The following is a 21,719-nucleotide window of genomic DNA, read 5'->3' on the forward strand; positions in this document are numbered from 1 at the left end:
GCTTTCTACCCCCCTTTGTCGTTACAGATGGATTTCATCATGAGTGGCCATTTACTTTGATAGTTCTTCTAGATGAGATAGAATAGATGAGACAGTCATATTGATTGAATTTGCCCATTGAAGTTAGAAGAGAATTTTAACAGAATTCATAATTCTACGTATTTAGAATGGCACTCCCTGCTTACAACAGGTTACCTCCTAGTTGTTTAGTATGGAATAAGCAAAAGAAAACCAGAAACCTAGGCCAATTTGGGTATCAAGCAAAACAAACAAAACAAAACCAAAAACAAACATCAACTACTTGGCCCAAAGCGACAAACGATACCTTCACTGAAATCAACTTCTGGGTTGGAGGATTAGTGATTGGCAAAAGAGCAAGTGTGCCATGTGTTAGGTGTGGTCAGCATAAATACACTCAGGTAAATCCTGCCCCCTTGACACTTTGTCCCAGTATCACATATAGTGGTGCACCACATGAAGGTACTTGGGTCACAAACACTGGTCCTCAGAGCCTTGTGTTCCACTACAACGCAAAATGGGCTTTGGTGATTTCTTGATCTTTGCAGGTTTCTGCAAAGATAAAGGAATCACCAATATTCCAGTTCGCAAAACTCTGGAAATATACCGTATTTCTTAGATTGTAAGACGCCATCTATTGTAAGACGCACACTAATTTCAGTACCACCAACAGAAAAAAACCCACCCTAAGACACACCCACGATTCTAAGACGCACCCCATTTTTAGAGATGTTTATATGGGGGAAAAAGTGCGTCTTAGAATTGAAGAAATATGGTACCTCCAGATCAATAATGAATTCCAACATTTTGTATTTTGATCCAGTCATCATTTCTAGTACAGTGGAAAATTGAATCCTGGGCAGGGAGGAATTCAATTAGCTCTCAGCTGCTATTTCCAAGTCCAGACTGAATCACGTTTTGGTAGCTCTCTGCTTCCATTTATAAATTATTTTTTTTAAATAAATACTTAGCAATAGGGATGGGAGAATTAGCAAAGCTCATGGTGGTATCAAGTTATACCTTGAAGCTGGGTCTACCTCATTCCCATTCCCAAATGTGAATGTTTGTTATTGTTAGAATAGGAAAAAATGTGCACTTGGTGGACCCAAATGCACAGTCCCCCATTGACTAAAGCATTAAAGAGCATCATTAAAGTGCCAAAGGAAGTGAGGCAGGTGGCTACTAGGAGAAGGGCTTTCTCTGCTGTGGTACCCTGGATGTGGAATGAGCTCCCCAGAGAGGTCCGCCTGGCGCCTACACTGTACTCCTTTCATTGCCAGCTGAAGACCTTTTTATTCTCTCAGTATTTTAATACTTACTTTTAACTTAAATTTAAATTTTACTGTTCTAATTCTGTATTTTAATCTTATATCAATTTCTGCTGTGTGGTTTTATCCTGGTTGTGCTTTTTATACTGTATTTTATATTTGTGTTTTCAGACTGTTGGTGGTTTTATTATGGTTTTAATTTTTGTGAACCACCCGGAGAGCTTCGGCTGTTGGGTGGTATAAAAATGTAATAAATAACTGACCCAGCACTGGCTCTACTTTCTATTTTTAGGAATGCCAATAGAAACATTATTCCCAACGCCTTGGTCACCCATTTGCTGGTTGCAGCCAGGTGGGAAATTGCCCAATTCTGGAAAAGCGACAGAGCTTTTGACCATCAACGCTGGTTTGATAAGATTTGGAAACTAGCTTTAAATGATAAATTGACACAACATAGCAGGTTAGCAAAAGAGGAAACAACATCAGACACATTTTTGGGAAACTGGTTGGACTTTTTCACATTTATTAATGTGAATCCTAGCGAACCTAGACCCCCAATGACTCAGGAATCCTTTTGGTCAGAGGTTCTAACCTAACCTGCATCTTTTTCTGTACTAAGTGCTTATTGAAGGAATGAACACCCATGCTTTTTTATAGTGGTGCTTTACTCTCTGTGTGTTTATTGTATTTGTCCTTACTTGAAAATCAATAAAAATAGTATTAAAAAAAAAGGTAATAAAATAAATAAATAAACAAATAAATCTTCTCCAACCCCCCCGCTTCAAAATACATATTTTCAAACTGCACATTTTTCTAATGAATTTATTTTGTGAATGTGATCACAACATAGGCGTGCACAAGGGGTGTTCTGGGTGTGCCCAGGCACACCCTAATGTCTTGAGCAATAAGTGCTGAATTGAAGGGGCCATTGAGTAGGGATCCAGAGGGAGAGCAAGACACAGCAGGAACGGCCCTCCAGCTGCCCTCCGGCTGCTCCACCGCTATGCTGAAGAATCTCTGTCTCCAAGAGAGCATCATTGCTCCCAGCACAGGAATGAAATGGCCAGTGTCACTATAAAGCCCCACCAATACTGAGGCTTCAGGAACATCTCCTCCCCCCCCCCATTTGCAATGGCCCTCCCATGGTCAGTCAAGCCAAACACAGAAGGGCATCAGTATGTACAGTGAATGAATAAATATAATGTCCTTTATGGCTGAGTATTCAATAAATGTTCATCTTTAAAAATAAATAAATAAATCCCTGCACACCCTAATGAAATGTGCTATGCATGCCTATGGAGCACAAGCTCAGGAATATGTGAAAAATGTCCCCGCATTTATTTTCAGGGTGTGTGAACGGGACAGGTTGTAGTCAACAACAAATCTAAATGGAATTCTCATCTCTCTCTACTTATCAACCAATAAATTAGTTTTAACACAACCTACAATATGCATCTCACCTTCTCTTTCCCCTTAATCCTCCCAATTAAGGTCTTCTAATGAGACTTCTACACATCAAGCCAATGTTCATACCTACACACACATAGAAAAGTGAGAATCAAACAAGCAGGAGAACCCAAATGAGGAAAACAGCAGTGATGGAGTTGTAGAAAGATCTTTCCTTTCCTTTCTTTCTTTTTCAAGAAGTCACATGGATTGGGATGGATCACATAGGGGAAAAGTGCCTATGAAAATACTTAAGTGAACTGGGGTTTGTTTTTTCTTACATATACACTACTTCTTGCTGTAGTAATGCAATATAATCACCCATATAGCATTCATTATCCAAGTTTGTTTGCCGTCTTTAAATTCCCTAATGAATTTTGTTAAGCTTTCCACAGATTAAAGAACTTGTTCAACAGACTGAGCCTTCACCAGTGGGTTTAGGTGCTTTTTCTGTACATTCGAAGACATTAATCTTTTCTTTTTGCAATTGACCTACTTAATAGCCTGCACAAATTTGATAAGACAATTTAATTGGCAGCTTTTTGCATCTTCTCAGTATCTGTACTATTAGCAAAGATGTAGGCAGAAGCATTTAATTAAAGAAGAAGAAGGGGGGAAAAATAAAACAATGAGACCAGATTGGGGAATTACATTGAGTGGAAAATGACAAGGAATTCTTTGCTAAGTATTGGTGTAATTGATTCAATTTTTGCAAATATCACAGATTACTTATAGACGGAATATAAGACTGGGTATACGTGCTTGGTGTGTGTGTGGGGGATAGCAATCACCCCTATTCACATGCTGTGTATTTATCACCTGTCAGTCAAGAATATGAAGGCACCTTAAGGATGTATTGAAAGTTGTTTGATGCCATAATTATGGCCATTAGCAAGCTAGCTCTTAACAGGGGTAAATACAACTGGCAATTAACCAAGCAGTAGGTTACTATGGTGTGTGTATGTATATTCTTTGCTGAAGTGTAGAGAAAGTGGATAAAGAGAAATGTATCTCCCTCTCCCATATTACTAGAATGTCATTGAGTGAGGGTTTATTTATTATTATGGCTTATTTATTATAATTTACATCTCATCTTCTTTCAGGACACAAATCCTTGGAAGGCAGATTAACAGTAACATCTATATATAATAGAATTGTGGAGTTTGAAGGTACCACAAGGATCTTCTAGTCCAACCCTCTGCAGTGTGCAGGAAAACCAGTTAAACCATCGATGAGAGGTGGCTGTCCAGCCTCTTCTTAAAACCCCTCAGAGATGGAGAAACCACAACCTCTGTGGGTAGACTGCTCCATTGTTGTACAGATCTTACCATCAGGAAGTTTTCCCTTATATATAATCAAAATCTAGGTAGCTGTGATATATATCACAATAAACAGAAAGCCACATGTAACAGTAGGGATGCCTGAACCTGTCATTTCCTCCTGCATTTGGATTTTTAAAACCTCAAGTCCTTTCTTTCCCCAATATGAAGAATAGAAAGGAAATTCTCACCTGTCTGCAGCAGCTAAATTCAAGGATAAAGCTATTCCCAGCAAATGTTTTTAGGAGGCATTTAAAAGTTATTACATTTCCCACCTCCCGAACCACACGAAGGAGGGTTTTCCAAAGGGTGGGTGCCACTACAGAGAAGGCCCACCATCGAGGTTCTTCATGGCAACATTCTTTCCATGTTGGGATGATGAGCAGGGCCTCCTCTGATGATCATAAATGTCACCTGGGTGTATATAAGGAAGGTGGTCTGCTAGGTATCCTGGTCCCAAGTTGATTAGGGCTTTGCAAGATAATAGCATAACCTTGTACAATAGCATAATAGCATACCATAGAAATGAGCCAGTGTGGTGTAGTGGCTAAGGTGTTGGACTGGGAGTTGGGAGGTCCAGGTTCTAGTTCTCACTCAGTCATAAAAACCCACTGGGTGACTTTGGGCCAACCTACCTCACAGGGTTGTTGTTGTGAGGATAACATGGAGAGGTAGAGGATTATGTATGCCGCCTTGGGTTCCTTGGAGGAAAAAAGGAGGGATATAAATGTAATAAATGTAATATAATATATAATAGCCTAACCTTGTTAAAGATGAGCCTGCCCACCTTTCCACACACACAAAGAGGTGGCAACCCTAATTAAGCACTAACATGTATGGGAATTTGTTTCTGTTCACAAATGATACAAACATGTCCCATTCATAATTCCAAATATGAATGCGATCAGGAGTGCTTTTGTGTGTGTGTGTGTGCGTGTGTGTGTATTTGCAAATTCTCAAATTCACCATCACATTCAGAAAATATGTTTTTTTTTAAAAAATGCACACTTTAAAATGCATATTTTTACATTAAAATACATATTTAGTCAATGGGGAAGTGTGTACTTTTGAAATACACACACACACACACACACACACACACACACACACACTTTTTCCATTCGAAATGTGCACTTTTCCTGAGCTGAACAATAGGTCAAAAATGAAAACAAAACATGCTTGGAAATTATTTTTGGATAATTTTGGGAACTTGAAAATTGCTAGTTCTCCCATCCCTAGTTTCGATGCAAGATAAACACTGAATCAGCAGCATCTAAAACAGCCTTGGGCATTTGTGAATTGTAAGCATGGGCCTCTCCTCGTCTACATTGTTTGATAATGCCGTATCTTAACTTGGAAGCTCACGTTAAAACAGCTGTGGCCACTGAATCTAACATCTCTTTCCAAATATTGATATATCACAGTATAGTATGGCTTGCTGTATAAGACTGAGGATATTCGTTTGTTTAATGTTGTTACAGCTGCCTGATAACATAGACTTGGTGAGTGGACTCCAGCATTTATAGTCTTCCTCTTTTGGTTAATCAAGTACATTAGATAAGGATACGGACAAACTGGAATGGCTTAGAAAGCAACCAAGATGGCCTGTGGTTTGAATAACACTTCCTATGAGGAAACCTTGAAGGTACTGGGCGTACGTATGCGTGTGTATTATTGCATTTCTATCCCACCTTCTTTCCTCTAAGGAACCCAAGGTGGCATACATAATCCTCCTCCTCTCCATTTTATCCTCACAACAACAACCCTGTGAGGTGGGTTGGGCTGAGAGTCTGTGACTGGCCCAAAGTCACCCAGTGGGTGGTCGAGTGGGGACTAGAACCCGGATCTCCCAACTCCCAGTCACTTTAGCCACTACACCACACTGGCTCTTGTTTAGGCTAAAGAATATATGTTTAGCTGGAAGAAGAGGAGACTGATGGGGTTGGTGGCATGATAGCACTCTTCAAATACTTGAAGGACTATAGTATAGAAGAAGGCTAAACTTGGTATCTGCTGCCCCAAATGGCACTAGATCAAATGAGGTTAAGTTACAGGAGGGCAGATTTCAGTTGACCATTAGCAGAAATATAAAGAGCAATGGAACCAATTACCTAGAGCAGTGATGAGCATTCCCTTGATGGAAGCCTTCATCAATTGGGGGTACTCTAGCTTTGGATTACTTAAGAACATAAGAGGAACCACACTGGATCAGAACAAGACCCATCTATTCCAGCATTCCGTTTACACAGTGGCCAACCAAATACCCATGGGAAACACACAAGTGGGACATGAAGGTAACAGCACCCTTCTGCCCAAGTTCCCAGCAACTGGTGTACAAAGGCACACTGCTTCTGATACTGGAGGTAGCATATAGCCATCAGGACTAGTAGCCATGGATTGCCTTATCAATGCAGTGGTTTGACTAGATGGCCCACAAGACCCCATCGACTCTCTGATTTTATGAACATGAGGAAGGGGACCCTCGAAGCCACCCGGGGCAAACGCATCATGTAGACATGTCCCTTGTCTCATTTGTCACTGGAACACCCTCCAAGGGATCGTAGAATATTTCAGAGAGTTCCCTCCTGAGGCTGTAGACAATCCGCCAACCTTGGGAAGGGGGATCCTACATTGGAATCCTCCTCCCACCTCTCTCCCACCATCTCACCGGTGTCACTGAAAAAATTACGCCAAAAATTGTGCTTCTCCTGTGAATTTTTGTTTGAAAGCACTTTCTTTTTTATCACATTGAAGGAGAAAGGTTGAAAGAAATGTGGAAGAAGGAATGATGGCCCTTGTAGACAAGTATCAACGCCTTCCCAAGTTCTTAAAAAAAACAGTGAGCTCTCCGCATCGAGCATCTGGTATTCTTGAGTGCCAAGGCTGCTCCTTCTGTGTCAAAGGAGGTATGGAAATTCTTGAAAATTTTATACTTGACCATGCAGTGACTTGACACAATGCTAGATGTGCTGACGCTTGAGAGCAAGGGCTATATGAATTCAGCAACGTCCTGAGTCTCTAAAGCCAGCACACTTTCCAATCTAAATAACATGAAATGATTGCATCACAAGTGGTACTGTGCAAATTGGGCACATGACATTTGTGTTTTGGAATTGCAATAAGCCAGGAAGGTTTGGCATCTTTATTCTCTGAGGCCAATTTACCCTCCAGAGTATCTTGTGCCACACAGGTACGTTCTGGGAAAGGTGTTCTGTTGCATAAGCCAACCCACTCAGAAGCAACCAGGCTTTGAATTAAACTTTGTACAATCTACCACCAAGGGTCTTTATGGAGCACATGTGCTTAATCATAGATAGGTTGATACAATTATGCACATGCAAAATGATGGCTAAAATTTAGATAGCTGCTGACCGGGGAGATGACGTTTTCAGTGATAGCAACCCTTTGAGGAAACACACTCTCTTGACAGGTTTGTGAGGCAGCAACGTTGAGGTAATTTAAGTTCAGGCCATTTTGTTCTCCAAGGCATTTAAGTGAGAGATTTTGCTGCCTTGACAGGAGGCTTTTGATCGTTTTTGCTGTTTTGTCCAGTTGAGTATTTTGTTGTCCGCTGCTTTAGATAATTTTTGAAGAGAAAAGCATAGTATGAAAAGTTTTAAATAAATAATTTTGGATTGGTTTTGATTTTATTAGATTCATATCTCTCCTTTCATCTAAAGAATCCATGGTAGAATTACACAATTTTCTACCCCTCATTATTATTCTCAGGACAACAGTGTGAGGCAGTCTAGATGTAGTAAGCTTCATGGATGATTGGAGATCTGGACCTAGATCTTCAAGACCAACACTCTAACCACTAGGTCAGTGGTCTTCAACTGGTTTAGACCTGAGAAACACCTCAGACTCCCAACCTGCAACCTGGGACCCACTTTCACAATTTCACAATTGCCCAACATGGCAGCAACAGTTTTGCCATGGACTGATCTCGGGCCCCCATTTGGGGTTTTGATCCACCAATTGAAGGCTACTGAAAGCAGGTCACACAACAAACTGCAAAGAAAGATTAACATTAAAAAGGTGGACAGTGCAAAAGAGGGAAACTGGCATGTCTTTATATTTCAGATCAGTTAGACGGATCATGTAACTGAGCACCTCAGCGCAGCTGAAAAAATAGAGCTTACGTATCTCATTCATTTAAATGGACTTTAGGATTAAAGAGTTTGGGTAATGGAGATTTCCCCCCCCCCCCGATACACAGGAAGACCGTATATACATTTGTTTCTCTGATAGAACAAAATTAAGCATAAGAAGGTATACCACATCAAAGGAAGCAGAATGCTATGCATTGATTTCTGTGACCTCAGCAAAGACCTTGCCAGAAAGATTAACAACCTCTGAATACAGCAAGAGTGCTTAAGATAATGCTTTGAAGAGCAGGTACATATGCTGCATACTCTTAACTCCTAGCAGGCCTTAGGATCTGGCAGAAGAGCTTGATGAGCATAGAGAGGAGAGCGATGTGAAAACGGAACAGCAGGCAGAACTGAACAGAGGCTTTAGCTAGACCTACCTGTTAGTCCGCGATGGAGGGGTAAAGATCTCACGATGGTTTTATCATGAGATCCCCCCTCTGTTTACATGCGGCACGTGGAGACCTCAGAGGGAGAGGCGTTGTGCCCGCCATTTTTTGTTTTCTTAAAGAGCCAGCAGCAAACGAGTGCTTGTGCACAAAAGGTGAGGTTTTTTTTTTTAAAAAAATCCCTCACTCCCCCCACCCCTCCCCCATGGGCGCAGTGCTCCTGAGGAGCTCTGCACCCCGTGAGTGGGTCTTGGCTCCTCGGAAGGAACCGTGAGGAGCCAGGACAAACCGCGGCACCTGGCCACACGTTCCACGGAAAAACAGGGCCTAAAGAGTAGGGTGAGATCCCGGGGCAAGGGAGGGATCATCCCTCCTTGATCCTGGGATCCACTGTGCATCATGTGGATGCACGGGGACGATCCCGGGGATCACCCTGGGATAAAGCCCTGTCTAGCTATGGCCAGAGAGAACTGACCTGCTGCCTGAGCTGGTTTATTCTGGTGGAAACATTCATGGCAGGCAACAAGCGGCTCCCTTCATTGCATGGACCGGCTTGAGAACTATGAACGGCTTCACATCTCTGATGATGTCGTCTGTTCTCTCTAAAAGCTGGTGGCTTGATAAATCAGTGAGTAGCAACAGAAAATGTCATAGGCGTAACAATATTACTACCATTTAAAAATCACTAATGCAATCCCTATAAATATAGAGCACAAATTTTATTCAAATAGGGGGTGTGATTCCCAAATGTTTAAAAGATGATGATGATGATGATGATGATGATGATGATGATGATGATAAGAAGGACAATTGTATTCAGTACAAAATAATGTATGTCAAATTTTCAGAGCCCAGCACCGGGTGCATAGGAATAAAAAACAGTTAATATATAGTCCATAAGGTGAAAATGATGGCATAGTGGTTCAAATCACTCCTTGCTGGAGGCTCATGGAAATAAAAGAGGAAAGAATTTTTGGCACGATGATCTCTAAGAAAAGCCAAATGTGTTTTGGCCTTTATGTCCTTCCTCAGTGGCTTAAACCAAAACAAAGATTAATTCTTTTAATGCAATGTACGTTATTGCAAATATATAAAAATATAATGCTCACTGGTACATCAAAATTATATCTCATGGAATTAGATCCAGTTGCCACTTGTACGGTTCTTTAGCCCAGCTATCCATTTTTTTATTGATAAATCAGTGAGGCCAGAGTCCTGGGGTGATTAGCTAATGGGACCCTTTTTTCCCTAAGGCCAATTGCCAAGCCTGGGAAGGGAAGGGGGTTCAGAGGTGATGCCAGCAGCTGTCCTCCCAAAATGCTCCTCATGATGCAGTTAGTCCCATTTCACCACATATAAGGTGGCATGTTTAGCCTGGAGAAGAGAAGATTGAGGGGAGACTCTTCAAATACTTAAAAGGTTGTCACACAGAGGAGGGCCAGGATCTCTTCTCGATCCTCCCAGAGTGCAGGACACGGAATCATGGGCTCAAGTGACAGGAAGCCAGATTCCAGCTGGACATCAGGAAAAACTTCCTGACTGTTAGAGCAGTACGACAATGGAACCAGTTACCTAGGGAGGTTGTGGGCTCTCCCACACTAGAGGCATTCAAGAGGCAGCTGGACAAGCATCTGTCAGGGATGCTTTAGGGCGGATTCCTGCATTGAGCGGGGGGTTGGATTCGATGGCCTTATAGGCCCCTTCCAACCTTACTATTCTTTGAATCTATGATTCTATGGGTTGAGGCGAAGGGCCAGATTCAAAGGCTCCACAGGCTGGAGGTTCCCCACCCCAGTTTTAAACTGAAACATGGGTTATCTCTTCAGCAGTGGGAGTTGTTGAAGTGGCCGCAACCAGAAGAAAACACACATCTCCAGCATTCCCTCCTGTGTGTATGTTTATCATTTCTTTGGATCCCCACTGAAATGTTTTATTGTGAACTTCCAGAGTTGTGAGGATATCTTGTAATTGGTTTCCCTAGAGCTTGTTTTAATGGGGGTGGGGTGGAGAAAGAAAAAAGCATTTTCTATTTTTCCATCAATAAATAAAGGGCTCTAAAACTCCTGGAAGCATAGTACTGACTTACTGAAAGCCTTCCTTTCCTTAAGCATGGGAGGAAGAGTTATTCCCAGATGACCTGATCAACAAAGATTAGAGAAAAAAGCTTCCCCCCCTCCCCAGGATCACTTTCAGATGAAACAGCCAGACGCAAGGAATGTAAATCATGCCCCGTGGAGGCAAAAGTGTTCAGAACAGGCTAAGAATGCAAATCATATTCAAGAAAAGAATTCTGATCAATATTAGAATCTGTGTTATGTGACTTCTCTGGTTTGTAGCTATCATCTGAGCTGCCTGTAGGAATACTCAACCAAGATAAAAGTGAAACGTTGGACATTCCCTGGCTTCCTTGTCAATAGATTATTGAGCAAAATCCAGTTAATTCATTAGACAGACTGGAATTGAGAGAGAGAGAGAGAGAGAGAGAGAGAGAGAGAGAGAGAGAGAGAGAGAGGCCTCTACAGTCTTTTGAAGAGAGAAAAATGGAGAACATCTTTTATTGGATTTATAGTTGTTTTCTGGTGGTAGATCTCTGTGAAGCTCTGAATGAGATTATTAGTATTTTATAGCCTGATTCTTATTCATAGTAGTGAAGTATACATTCATAGTATTTATTTATTAACTACATCAGGTTAGGCTAAGCAGCGTGCAAGGTAAAATTCAAGGTGCTGGTTTTGACCTATAAAGCCTTACATGGCTTGGGACCACAATACCTGATGGAACGCCTCTCCCGACATGAACCTACCCACTCACTGCACTCAACATCTAAGGTCCTCCTCCGAGTGCCTACTCCGAGGAAAGCTCGGAGGATGGCAACAAGGGAGAGGGCCTTTTCAGTGGTGGCCCCCCAATTGTGAAATGATATCCCCAATGAGGCTCACCTGGCACCAATATTGTTATCTTTTCGGTGCCAGGTTAAGACCTTTCTCTTCTCCCAGGCATTTAACAGCATTTAACAACATATGCTGAGTTTGTTTGTTTTTAACGGACCCCAGAATAGCTTTTTTTATAAGGATACTGTGTTTTTATGCTTTTTATGTTTTTAATATGTTTTATGTTTTTTGGGATGTTTGGGAAACATCCCAAAAGGAACACTGGGATGAAGGATGTGCAAATCAGCCAAACTCAAGCTTGCTGAAGGTCTCCAGATTCCATCTTGATGCTTGTTCTGACTTGAGTCTGTAGCAGATGGCATTTCCTTTTGTTTTCTCTTTTAGCTAGGGATGTTGTTGGAATCCAGTCTGGGGCTCAGATTGTGTGACTTTTCACCAACTCCCCCCCCCCCCCCATATACCAGCACAGCTCATGGACCCCAGAATTTTCCTGACTTGTCATGTGCCAAGTCACATAAGCTTGTGGCATCCCTGTTTTCCACAAGCCACCATTTTGCAAAAAATAGTGAGGAGGCTATTTACGGAAATCACCATTTTGCACAAAATGGCAGCCTAAAATGGTGTGATTTATGCTAAATTACAGGCGCAAATGGTCAATTATTATTTTATGTATATTTTTCCAAATGCCTGCACCCATTGGGAGCATCTTTAAAATGTATAGATTCTTCTCCCATTTCATAGAATCATAAAATAGTAGAGTTGGAAGGGGCCTATAAGGCCATCGAGTCCAACACCCCACTCAATGCAAGAATCCACCGTAAAGCTTACCTGACAGAAGGTTGTCCAGCTGCCTCTTGAATGCCTCTAGTGTGGGAGAGCCCACAACCTCCCTAGGTAACTCGTTCTATTGTCGTACTGCTCTAACAGTCAGGAAGTTTTTCCTGATGTCCAATCGGAATCTGGCTTCCTGTAACTTGACCACACTCTGGGATGATCGAGAATTTAATAAAGCGTATTTGTGTTCATTTTCCAAAAGTATGTATTGTTTTCATGCACATTTTTCAAATGTACACATGCTGTCAAACACTTTTTTTTGTCCCCACATTACACTGCAATCTCAGAAATGCACAGACTTTGACCACAGATTGGGTCTGAGTTCATGTTCATCCCAGAAGGTATGAGGTGGGTGAAATCCTCATCAAAAATGAACTGAAACTAATTCCACATATATCCGTAGCCCGAACATGGAGCTCTTGTGCTCATGTAAGAAGGGATATGATACACTGCTGAGTTGTTGGAATGGCCATGCGTCTTCTGATTTATGTATTTGGGTGGGGGGTTGGGGGTCAGAGAGAGGGTGAGATGGTATGGGATAAAAATACCTTCCAAACAGGGCCCTGCTCACAATCTTCCAGAACATTTGAGAACTACAAGTTCAATCGCAGCTTTTAAAGCTCAACTAAAAACTTTTCTTTTTCCTAAAGCTGTGCAGACTTTATACTGTTAGTTTTACCCTACCCTGTGCCTGCTTACCCTACCCTGTGCCTGTTTGCATTCTCTTCCCCTCCTTATTGTTTTACTATGATTTTATTAGATTGTAAGCCTATGCGGCAGAGTCTTGCTATTTACTGTTCTACTCTGTACAGCACCATGTACATTGATGGTGCTATATAAATAAATAAATAATAATAATAATAATACTCATGAAGCACTAATTATTAAGAGCTAGCGCTAGTTTTCTATTTTCTTTCTTTTTTTAAAAAAGGGAAACATTCATAAAGAAAAAAAATGCTTCCCCACACCCATCTACAGTCTCAGTACATTTTATTTCACCCCATTCTGCTTCAGGTGCGAACTGTTTGAGCAGTTTTGCTTAGGAATTATCTCTTATGTTTCTATTTCTGGGAGTTCAAATGAACATCAAGCACTGAACACTTTTTGAAGGCTGAAAAAACAAAAGAATAATAATAATAAGGGGGGGGGAAATACCAGGGAAGCAGTCATAGAAATAAATCTTTCATGTATTTTTTTTTTATCATACTGATTCCATAGAACGGATTGCCGTGTCACTAAGGTAAGGCCACTTGAGGAGATGAGAAAGCACTTATCTCGGTATCAAAACCAAATGGTACAATGTAGGGAATTTAAGAGAGAGATGAGCAGGGCTGTGAAGGGAATGCCATTCATGACTTGAAAAGAAAATTGGGGGAAATTGCCATTCCCTCCTCTAGTTTAGAAAAGCCTGTGAAGGAGGAGGGGAATTGACTGAAATTGATGCACATAGATGGTAACCATCAGCCCTGTTTAGAAGTTATTACTCCTTGTGGATGCCAAGGCATGAGCAGGGGACAGAGGCTTGCTGTGTTGCCTTGTCCCTGAGGTAATGCAAGTTGACTCATCACCTGGCACAGCCAATGTCATGGTAGGCATGGCTGGGCACCTATGGAGACCCCACCCTGTTGACCATTGACAAGAGCCCCCTGCATTTGCTCCTCCTCTTTACCATGACAACCTGTTGTTCACCTGCCTCTCACTCTGGCCCAAACTATGATGGTGGCAAGAAGGAGATTCCACTGTCTACTTTCTCACTGGCTCTCTGTTTCTCAAGCAAGCAACTTGTAGCAATGGTGAGAGAGAGAGAGAGAGAGGAAGAGGAGGAGCAATAGCAGTTGAGAAGGTAAACTATTTGAAGGAGGGGCCCATCATTGAGGGTGCGTTTCCCATGGGCCCTCAAGAATCTTGAGTTGACGCTGCCTCTTGGTGTCTGTAGGCACAGAACCAATGCTTGGAGGAAGGCAGCATTCAGACATACAGATGTATATGTGAAGGGCTCCATACAACCTGGAAACTGTTGCGATCAGAGTCCCAGGACAGATGGAAGCCTTCACACATGCAGTTGTAAGGGCAAAGACTCAAGCCTTAGCTAGACCTACCTGAAAGTCCAGGACAGAGGAGGGGAGATCTCGTGTTGCGATTAACGCGAGATCCCCCCTCCATTTACATGTAAGGTGCGACGACCTCAGGAAGAGAAGCGCTGTGCCCACCATTTTTTTTTTTAAAGGAGAAGGAGCGCATGAACGGTTATGTGCAAAGGTAAGTTTTTTTTAAATTTTAACTACTTTCCCTGCTCCCCCCACCCTACCCCCGATGGGCACAGTGTTCCTGAGGAGCGCTGCACCCCGTGCACGGCTCCCGGCTCCACGTGAGTAAACCCATGGAAATGGACCATGGGCTCAGCCCGAGACTGCAGAAAAAGCAGGCCCAAAGGCGAGGGCTGTATCCCGGGGCAAGGGAGGGATGATCCCTCCCTGATCCCGGGATCTCCTATGTGTCATCTGGACACATAGGGACGATCCGGGGGTTCGCCCTGGGATAAAGGGCTCAGTCCCTGCAGATGTTCATGCTGTATGTTTAGAATCCAGGGGGCGTAGCTAGGGCAACCACTTGCAGGAAGGGCAACTGCTTCCACAATGGAAAGATTCAGGGGAGCTCTGCTAGCACTATTTGAGTTTGCTGAACAGTACTGTTGGATACCTCCCATTGAATGATCACCCACAACTTCCCAAACATTACCTCCCATTTAAGGGATCCCATGACATCAGCTAGCTATGGGCCAGATGTAACTGGCCAGACATAACGGTATCATGACCATTTCATTTTGATATTTTATGTACATATCCCCGAGTACCTTGGTAGAATATTGCCGATAAATGCCTTAAAGAAATACATATTAGGCAGACCTGTATAAAATGCAGGCTTCAGAGGAAAGCACCCTGTAGCTTTGGTTGGAATCTCTGTTAGCGGTGTGGGAGACCATGTACTTTCATGCGGAAAAAGGTTAATGTTTGAAAAGTGTCTCTTTAGATGCATTGAGCATGTATCAGCACAAGTTCAATCAGTTCGGCTGTTTCCCTTCTCCATTTTTCCAGCTTCAGAATACATCAGAATCTGCCTCATACTGTGGCCCATCTAGCTCAATACTGGTGACACTGGCTGGCAGCAACAGCTCTCCAGGTTTTCAGACAGGGTTTTTTTTCCAGCCAAACTTGGAGATGCTGAGGATTGAAGCTGGGACCTTCTGAATGCAAAGCAGATGTTCCACCACTGAGCTTTCGTTGCTCCAGCTTTGGTTGCACAAAAACTCAGTGGGAAAAATGGGGAAGGGAAGCTATCCAGCCAGCCACTTCCTTTTCCCATTTAGCCAACAAAACAAATGACATCAAAGGATGCCAGGAGAGTGAGCAGTGTTGGGATGGGGAAAATGCGTTTGGTTTGCATTAGGATATGAACCAACATGATTCACATGGTCCAAACTATTGCTATCCAGACTGCAATTATCATTCATTTTTTACACTCCTCCAAATTCTGTGATGTAGTTCCCTGATCAAACATTTGGTACCAAAATCCATACAGTGGGGGAAAATTGCATAAAAGAATACATTTAGGAGGAAAATAACAGCCCAAAAGGTATAAATAAGGGGGAATTGCTTGTCAAAAATGCATATTTTAGGGGGAAATGCTTCCAAAAACGTATAGGTATTTTCATACATATGAAAATGTGTGTGCAAATGTGTATACGTTTTCATGTATATAATCGTGGTGGTTATGATGATGATGATTGCAAAGTGATGTGGACACAGAATGGGGGGAAATGGGCTTGAAAAAAATGTAAACAGATGTGTCCTCTAGGCTGACAGTGGGAGCTCATTCCATGCAAGAGACTTGGGAAGAGATTCATCCATCCCTGTGGTGATGGTGGGAGATCATTTCATGCAAGATACTTTGGAAGAAAACAGTAGGGGAGACCCAGGTGGTCACTACACATGTGTGGAGACTTCTACACATGTGGTGTCTTATGAAGAAGCTAAAATGACAACTACTCCCACCCCCACCCCTAAATAGCCCAAAGGGATGATTCATAACCCAAGGGAATGTTTGAGCTCTCTCTGTTCCCCCAACATCTATATCAGGAAGTCTAGGTTCTGAAAATGTTGATCCTTCCCACACTACAAATCTTAGGCTATTTAAAACCAAAGCATCCCCATTCCTTTACAAAAAGCATCGTAGACGATCTTTACCAATGAGGTGTTCTTTTGAAGTAAGGGATCTTGTCTTTGATCAAAAGCATAGAGCCCCCCTGGCGTCTCTCAAGAGCAGACAGTTGTTCTACAGCAATGGCGTGTTTTTAAATATACTTCAGAAAATGAAAATGACAATTACATGAGGCAGCAACGGCAGGCAAGAATGTACGAGATAAGACGATGGGAGCTCCGAGTTGCCGGCGAAGTCTCCAGAGCAGGCATTAAATCAAGGAGAAGTAGCAGCAGCATGTCAGCCTTTCCATACCTCCCTTACCTGCTGTTAATTAAAACACTGATAACGGAGCTCTGTCAACATTAATTTCGCGGAAAGTGCATTTAATTGCTATTACAAGGGGGTGGGGGGGAGGAGTGTGTTCTTGAATTCAAGCAAGTGGGTTTTAAAATTGTATGTCCTCATTTTGTGGCTGTGTAGGTTGCCATCCACTGTTTTTGTTCATTCCTGATTCCCATGGGGCTTACACATCTGACCTACTTGCTGGATCGTCACCTTGAAGTGGTGAGTGGGCTTGCGTGTTCCAATGAACCCCGAAAGTGATGCTCCTGGTAGAGGTGGAAACTCTAGAACTACTCTGTTGACACCACTGTCTGGATTTTCTTTCTTTCTTTGAGGGAACGGTTACGGGGACTGTCATGATGAGTGCCTGCACTTCAAAATTTACCACTACACCACTGGATTAGATCTACTGAAATCCATGGGATGATTTCATCTTGACTAATTTAAGTCACCTGGATTTCAATGGGCCCACTCTAAGAATTCAGTCTATATTCTGAAATCCTTGAATTAATAGTACAACCTATACTTAATGCTCAAACAAAGAAATGACATTCAATGTGTACTGCAATCCCAGAGTAAGTTGTAACTGTTAGGTCCAAGACGGACTGCTTCAGCAACAAAAGCTCCCAAAATGTCAGCGCAACATGTTTGCATCAATCAAAAAAAGCCAATAGAATGTTAAGCATTGCTAGGTAAGGGATATATATTTGGTGTGCCAAATATAGCTTCTCTAAATGACACCAGAAGCTGAGGAAGAAAGAGAAATAGGTATTTTTTTGGTGAGTAATATGCTAATAGCAGCAGAAGTTATTTATTGCAAGCAAATGGAAAGTGAGAAGAGTTCATGGATTGAGGATTCCTCCCATTCTGGAGGGCTTCAGAAAGATGCTTTTGCTTTGGATTTCTGACACCAAGCAAAGGACTAGATGACCTGCAATCTACCCTACAACTCTATCATTCTATGACTGGGTTGGCAGGATCCACTGGTTGCCAATTAGTTTCTGGGCAAAGTACAAAGTGTTGGTCATTACCTTTAAAGCCCTACATGGTTTGGTCCAGGTTACTTGCAGGGTCGCCTTCTCCCATACAGTCCACCCCGCACACTCAGGTCCTCCGGGGTGAACTTACTTCAGTCAGCCAAAACTAGGCTAACATCTGAAACCCAGAGGACCTTTCCTTTTGTCGCCCCCCAGATTGTGGAACGGCCTGCCGGAGGAGATACTTTCTCTGTGATTTTAAGACAGCTTTGAAGACTAGCCTTTTTCAGCAGGCATACCCAGATGAATGTGAAATCATTTTTTTTAAAGATGTGTTGATTCTTGTACTAATGTTGTTCCCCACCTGTATCCAAAGGGAGAGGCGGGTAAGAATTAAATAATAACAACAACAACAACAACAACAACAACAACTATTATTTAGGGGGAAATGAGTCACAGTGGCTTATTTATCCCACCACTGCTTGCACATGCTGGGGGAATTTACATAATTTCTCTCAGCAGTGTAGCTCTTCGTGATGTGCAAACCCAGCTAAGGTGGCATGTTGCCAGGGCTAACAAGTCAGCAGACAGAACCCATGGGCTGTTGTAGGGTTCTGGGTGGCTTGTTGCCATGGCCCACCCTTGCTGGGTTTGCACAACACAACAAGATGCACTGTCAAGGGAGATTATGCAAATCCCCCCAGCATGTGACTGGCATACACGTGCGTGGGGAGAGGAGGATATCAGACACTATCGCTTATTTTCCCCTCCGTGATGGTAAATCTATGATTTGCTTCAATGTGGCATATTGTGCTGATGTGTGAAATCCCCAAAACCTTTCATACTCACCTGAATAAATGCTATTAAGAAATGTGTAAATGAAATGATAATTTTTTTTTAGTAATATGATATATACAATGGAAGGTGTCCATATGTAGCTATGATCAATTACGCATAGTAATTTCTGTAAAAAGCATTATTAAAGGAGCAGTTTTAATGAAGTGTGTTGACTATTTTATCTATTAATCTACATTTTTAAACTTCCTTGAGATAAAACAAGGTTGGGCAAACACTCTACCAATGCTTTGGCCTACAAGTCCCATGTTCCTTCACCCCGGCTATGCTGGCTAGGACTGTGAGGATTGTAGACGAAAACATTTGGAGGGCCATAAGATGCCCATCCCTGAAATAAATTTTAAACAGGATATGCAAATATGAGTTATACATTGACAGAGGAGTCACCAGTTTAAAAAGGCAAAACAACAACATTAATGCAAATTCCCCCCCCCCCCCCCACACACTAAAAACCGCCCAGAGAGCTTTTTGTGAACCGCCCAGAGAGCTCCGGCTATTGGGCGGTATAGAAATGAAATAAATAAATAAATAAATAAATAAATAAATTGAATTAAAACAATGGAGTATTGGGGCTCATCTACACCAAGCAGGATATTCCACTATGAAAGCGGTATATAAAAGGCAGGAGCCACACTACTGCTTTATAGTGGTACTGAAGTGCACTGACAATTGTTGGGGCCCATTGACACATCTACACCCAGCAGGATATAATGCTATGAAAGTGGTATATAGTATGTGTCAATGGGCCCCAAAAGTTGTCAGTGCACTTCAATACCCTTATTAAGCAGTAGTGTGGCTCTTGCCTCTTATATACTGCTTTCATAGTAGAATATCCTGCTTGGTGTGGATGAGCCCTTGAACATGGGGCCAGCCCCACCCGTTGCGGTCTATGCAAGGGCCGTACTGCTTTGGGCCATAATTTAATACTTCCAAGGCCCCTGAAATGAGCAGAAACACACATTCTGGAAAGGGCAGGCCATGCCTTCCTGAAATGAGCATTTCCATTCATTTTGGGTCTTGTCCCTAGAAGTGCTACATCGAGGATGTGCGTGGACCGTGACCAGTGGGGCTGGGAGAATGCACAAGGGCTCTGTTGGATACTGCCCAATGGAAATATGTATTATGATATTGAATCTGTAGCAAGAATGAACAGCTCCCCCCACATCCCATTTGTTTTATGGCAGTTCACGGGATTCATGTATTTGACATTTTCTACTTCCTTATACAACCTCTCCCTTGAGAGCAGTACATCAGTGTTTTTAACACCTGGCATATTATGCATGGCCCTTAAACTGACACCCTGTAAATGTTTCCTTTGCAATAAGTGGGTAGTTTATACAGTTTTGTTTCCGTAACATTGGCAATGCATTTATTTAAAGCTTCCTGCCGTCTTTGATCGATAGATTGGTTTTCTAATGTGCTGAGCACCCACCCCACCCCCTTGAAGGTCAACGGAAGACGGAAGCTCAGAGCTTCTCTGAACACATAAAACATTTTTACTGATATTATATTGCAGAATTATTATGACGTGGGACACCTGCCTTTTCCAAGGCTCTTCTTTTTTAATTGGAACCAATAAAAACACTGCCACTTTTAACATGAGAAGAACTGTTTTGGCATTTTAATGTTAAGCTTTTGAAATATTTTTTTGCCATTTCGTATGTTCCCGATGGGACTCTGGGATTAACATAAGAAACAGTGAAATAGCTGCCCAATCAACGAATGGTATACTGAAAAGGTCAAGGTAATGCGTTATGCCATTGTAATGTTTAAAAAAAGAAAAGAAAGGAAGGCTGAATGTGGAAGCAGATTTGGAGCGTACACAAAAGGAATGGAAGTTTTACCTTCATCATCCCTGTGATTTTTCTTTCTTTTTATATTTATTACTCTGTACAGCACCATGTACATTAATGGTGCTATATAAATAAATAAATAAATAATAATAATAATAATAATAATAATAATAATGTTTAATTTTTGTAAACTGACCAGAGAGCTTTGGCTATTGGGCAGTATAGAAAATAAATAAATAAATAAATGTTGTGTTTAAGGACTACTTAATGATATTTAGCTTGCTTCTCCTTCCAACCTTCCATCATCTCCAGGTAAGACTGGATAAACTCCTGCCTGAAACCCTGGAAGAGCTGCTGCCAGTCAGTGTCGACAATGCATGGCTAGATGGGAAAAGGATCTGACTCAGGTAGGATCTACACCACTGCTTTAAAATGGTTTATAACAGTAGTGACAACTGTAGGGGCCCAGGACACACTCCATGTACAGTTTTCAAACCATTTTCAAAGTGTTATATTCTGCTTGATGTAGATCTGGCCTCAGTAGAAGCAGCTTCTTACGTTTTCCTAAGTCAGGATGTATGAGAATTTCATTTTTGCTCTTGAAACCTGCGTGCATGCCCCATTCAAAGTCCCAAATGTGAGTGTGAGCACATGTCTATCAAAAATATTTTGAAGTTGTCTAACATGTGCTCCTATTCCTCTTATTCCTGTTTCCCAGTTCGATTCACGCAAGTTTCTGAATTTGCGCAAATGCCCTCAGTAGACCTGATCAGCCCTGCTTTAGTTTAGGGAAGAAATTTGTGCAAATTTTGAGAGATTTGAGCAAATCTCCCATTTGAGACTTGCTGCTTGAATTGTGCACATTTCCCTTGGCACAAAGTGAGCGTCGATCACAAATGCTAACAGGAATCAGGCATGAGATGAATAGTGAGATTATGTCTGGAGAATCCTAGCAATCTTGAAAGTCGCTCATTCACCCATCCCTATTCCTAAGACACTTGTGAAGGAGGTAATTGTTTCTCCAACATGGCTGCTACAGAATCAAGGCTGAAATGTAATGCCTTGCCCTGCCCTGCCCATGGACCATCCGGTAAAGTCTTCAGACATGATACAAAGGAGGAGGAGAGAGTCTCATAGGCTTAATGATAGCTGCATTCAGCCATTATATGATTCTATATGTCGCAGGGGTATGGGGGCATGTGCATTGGCCCTTCTCCCTCCAGTCCCAACCTTCCC

The sequence above is a fragment of the Elgaria multicarinata genome, chromosome 14 (genome assembly GCF_023053635.1).
Source record: "Elgaria multicarinata webbii isolate HBS135686 ecotype San Diego chromosome 14, rElgMul1.1.pri, whole genome shotgun sequence".
In the NCBI taxonomy this organism is placed as follows: domain Eukaryota; kingdom Metazoa; phylum Chordata; class Lepidosauria; order Squamata; family Anguidae; genus Elgaria; species Elgaria multicarinata.